Source organism: Heloderma suspectum, chromosome 3 (assembly GCF_057233095.1).
Source record: "Heloderma suspectum isolate Gila_16-S chromosome 3, 16-S_ref, whole genome shotgun sequence".
In the NCBI taxonomy this organism is placed as follows: Eukaryota; Metazoa; Chordata; class Lepidosauria; order Squamata; family Helodermatidae; genus Heloderma; species Heloderma suspectum.
Genome location: NC_139460.1, coordinates 204,780,156 through 204,785,004, shown reverse-complemented (window position 1 = coordinate 204,785,004; position 4,849 = coordinate 204,780,156).

Sequence of the window (4,849 nt, the reverse complement as noted above, 5' to 3'; positions counted from 1 at the left end):
ATTTTTGCTACTTCCATCCTGGACACTAAAGTGGAAAGGAAACTGCTCACTTCGTGTTAGACTGGATTCTGCAAGCAAAAGTTACCTAGGTTCATTTAAGCTAATGAAACAGATGCACGTTGATGCTCTCTGTTGCAGAAATCCCATTCTTTGGTTTAAAACCCGAGCGCCACAGATCACCACTAATTTATCAGGCTAAGCAGGGGATGCCAATTGTGGTACAGTATCCTGCTTTCAATATACCTCCTGGAATGGGTATATATATTCTCCCAACATAAGAACAAAGAATTGTGCTTTTAGCTAACGGAGGCCTATCACATCCCACGTTAGTAATTGGATCGTGCAATTCGTGGGTGAAGTGCATTACGTACAGTAGTAACTTTGTAATAAGGGGGTGGGCGGGGGAAATTGGAGCACTCTACTAAAACTGACCTTGAATATAAAATGTCAGCCCACATCCTTGTTAGGATGATGGCTGTTAAGAGGACTTCATGCCACTCCGCAAGCCAAGCTCCTTTGACAAACCATTTAGGACAAACATGAATGGACAGGATATTCAAGATTCCGTTTTCGTACAGCATGAGCAGTTCTCAGTACCCCGTCCTCCAACCCTTCTAGGTCACTCTGTTTCGAAGACATTTGGTGAAAGCTCATAGCTTAGCATCTCTGGACCTTGAACCTTTGTATGTGCACAGTAGCACAGCAGATTTCCTGGTGGTGGTTTCTACCTAGTGGTAGAAGAGCAAACTAGCTTAAGCTGGCCTGCACACATGTGGCAATGGCCCTTGAGAAATGCTCCCGGAATGCATGGTTTGTTAGGGCTGGGCCATGGACAGGAGTCTAGAGCAAATCATGGAACAGGAACCAGCAGTCAGAACTAAACACCAGATGTACCAGAGAGCTCAGGTAGACCTTTTTGGTCAAGTAAGGCTTAGCTCCACGAGGAAGCTTATGATAGTACTTCCTGCCCAGAAAGACCCAGTGGCCAACCTGGTAGGGTGGAGTCAGTCCAGATATGAGGGGCTGCAGTTATGCACTTCATCACATGGGGTAGTGATCAGCAGTTCATGACACTTTCATTTTGCAGTGGTAAGAAATTAATACTGAGCTTCTGGTTAGATTTTGACCCTGAAATTGGTAGGGAGTCATCCAAAGATAATATTAATAATGGAACAGTTGTTCTACATGAGTCCTATTGCTCTTTAAATGTTTATGTTTTAGTGTCCCCGTTCAAATAAAGAGTAAATAATTTTACCCCAGTCTCCCTTCCCTGCTCCCATTTCTTCAGATGTGTGTTTTAAAGAGAGGCATTTCATAAAAATACTGAGTCTTCAAACAGACATTTACTGAGGACTATTTTCTTTGTTAGGTCTCTTCTAAAATATAAAAAGCATGTAACTTTAGCACCAGTGTGTGTGTGTGTGTTTGTGTGTGTGTGTGTGTGTGTGTGTGTAACTAGATGACACTTGGAAGTTTTTCTGAAAACACCCTTGTAAGGCTTATAGATAGGGATGTATGAAAGTTCTGCCACGGATCTCGGGGAGGCCGAATGCCAGCGCATTCGGCCCCCTGAAATCGGTGGCGGAACAGCCCGCCCCCCTGCCCCCCCTGGGACGAGACTTACCTTGGGCGGATCTTCCTGGCAGCGGTGGCTCTGGCGGCCGGTCTTCTGACCGGCTGCCGCCGCCGCCATTTCCAGGTTAAAAAAAACAAAAAAACAAAAAAAGTGATAGGCTACGTAAAGATTTACGTAACCTATCACGGCTAAATTTTTAAAAAGCACCGTGATAGGCTACGTAAATGTTTACGTAGATGTTATGCTATTTGCATTCCCCTTATTTTCGTCGTCTTAGTCTACGTAAATGTTTACGTAGACTAAGACGTGCCAAAATAAGGAACGCAAATGGCGGTGGCCATGGCCGCCGCCATTTGCGTATGCTTGTGTGTGTGTTTTTTTAAGTCAGCCGTGATAGGCTACGTAAACATTTACGTAGGCTATCACGGCTGACTGCAGGGACGGAAACGGCGGCGGCTATGGCCGCTGCCATTTGCGTCCCTGCTAGCCAGCGGCCGGCGGCTCTGCAGAATCGCTGCGGAGCACAGCCGGCCGACCAGGATTCTGGGGGGAGGAACGGAGCGCCTCCCCCCCCCGGCCAGGATTCTGGGGGGAGGGACGGAACACCTCCCCCCCATCAACATAATCCGCGGAAAGGTAAGTCACTTTCGTTCATCCCTACTTATAGTTAAAAAAAGACAAAGCGAACATTCAAATCTGCATTTAAACAGGCTCGTGATGTGTGACAGCTTGTATCAGTTTTCCTTACAGAAAGGTTTAGTGTCATTTGCGTTCATGATATTCATCTTAAATCTTCCAGGCTCATTATAGATGGTTAGTGCTGAGCACCCGGGGGAATGCCGATTAATCTCTACTTGGTATGTTTCTTGGAATTTGCTGTACACTGTTTACTCTTCAGAGATTTAAAGGTAAATCAGAAATGTTTCAAAATTAATAGCCTGATCTCTGTTTAGAGAAATATGGTTGGTCTTTACCTATTTATATGCACAACAATCCAATGAGGAACATCCAGATGCAAAAGCCCTCTTTAAGCTATCATATCTAAGAATGGTTAACCCTCCTCTCCCCTACATGCTTGAATTGCACCCAAAATATCCCCCCTGCATGACAACTAAGGTTAGGGGGGAAAACATCCATAACTAAACTTATGGGTGACTGAGGTGATTTGGGGTAGTATCCAATGTTAATCCTACTTTGAGTAGACCCATTGAAATGAATGAGATATCAGTTAGTCATGACTCATTCATTTCAGTGGGTCTACTCTAAGTAGGATTAACATTCCTTCCTGTGAAACTTAAATAAATCCTAGCAAATCTAAATGTGCATATATGGATATAAATTAGCATATGGAGATTTTATGCAGATTGGTGTCCTATGGGCCTGAGCCCTGAATCTTTTAATTGCCTAGCATCACCCCTAACCATCACCACATCACAGCCCTGGACCCACAATTTAGCCTGCAGGCCTAAAAAGACCAGAGAGTCCTGTGGCAGCTTCACTCCCACAAAATGCCATAGTGTATTCCAATACTGGTTGTACTGAAAAACGTATATTCATACCAGACCCAACACTTGTTGCTATGTGAGAAGGGCAAGGGAGAGCACATGGTATCTCTCTTCAGAACAGGGAAATGCTTTTATTATTTGTTTGTCTATTATTTAAAAGGAACTGTATGGTGTATACATAACCCATTTCTATTCATGACCACCAGTTGCTTATTTTTCAAGGCTATTGCCTTTGACCCCCAAACTCCATATCTTACCCAGCAAGAGCAGTAAGACTGCTGTCTGTGTGATTCTCCACAGGATAACAGTCAAGTAGTCTTATCACTGAAACCTCTGACTATAAAATGAGTGCCAAGGGTTCTCAAAAAGAGAAGATACAACCAATAAATATATGCTTTTAAATGAGGCCATAAAGGATAGGTGATTTATTGTAAGTGTGGCTGTCAAGGATAACAGCCTGCTTTCCGCCATAAGATCGGGTCAGGCCGGTTGGATGTAACCACTTGGAATTGTTTGTATTCTAGAGGCTCCTTGGCCCTTTGCCCAAGGCCAGACGCAGCCCCTGCTACCTAGAAAGTGCCAACAGCTGGAGGTGGTGGGGAGTTCCAGCCTCTCGGAGGTCAGGGCAATCCACCCAGGGACTGAACCAGAGACTGGCTGAGGCAAAATCTGCCCTAGGTTGCCAGGGCTGGGCTTAGGGATGTACGAAAGTCACTTACCTTTTCGAAGGGTGACATTCGCGGTGTGGGGGAGACGCTCTGTCCATCCCCCCGAAATTCTCTCTGGCCAGCTCCGCTCTGCGGAGATTCCACGGAGCCGCCGGCCAGGGCCGCCCGTAGCCAGACATCCGGCCGCTGGGCAGCCTTCAGGGACGCAAATGGCGGCTGCCGTAGCCACCGCTATTTGCGTCCCTGTATTTTGCCGTGATAGGCTACGTAAATATTTACGTAGCCTATCACGGTGAAACACACACACACAAAACCAGTGAACGCAAATGGCAGCAGCTACGGTGGCTGCCATTTGCGTTCCCCTTTTTTTTTTTTTGCCGTGATAGGCTACGTAAATACTTACGTAGCCTATGATAGCTTTAGTGATAAAGCGAATGGTGGCTGTGGACGCGGCCACCATTCGCAAGTCAGCGTGAATGGCAGCAGGTAGGTGTCCCGTTTCGCATGCCTTTTGCGGGGCGGGGGGGCTTCGTTCTTCCACTGATTTCGGGGGGCTGAATGCACTGACATTCGGCCTCACCGAGATCCGTGGCAGAATTCTCTGACATCCCTAGCTGGGCTTTAAAAGTGGGCTGAGGTCGAGGCATGGGGTCTCCCTTCATCCTGGTGGTCCTGGGCTGGACGTGCAGATGGCTGGTGGCTATCCAGGGAGATCCATACTTAGGTATGCAAGGATAGGCCAGGTAGATTTATTATTTTGCTTGGGTGTGCATTCATGAAGCTCTCTGTATATAGTTATTTAGCGTTGTACCCTCTGCATAACTTGCTATTTCCATTCTTCCCTTTCCCTCTATTTTGATCTTAATAAACCTTTATCCAACTTTTAGTTGGTGTGATCTCTCTGCATAACCTCAGTGCTAATTTCAGTGCCTCTTGGCTTAAGAGGGTGGCTACTGGGTATTTTGGGGGACTGAAAGGCCAGGTTTGGCCAGTCTTGTTTTTGGGAAGGGGGTCCTTGGCGGCCCTCCCTCACAGGGAGGTTGGGGCCGGTCCTGGCAGCAGGGATCCTCCTTCCCTTTTCCTTGACAGTGGTGTTAGCT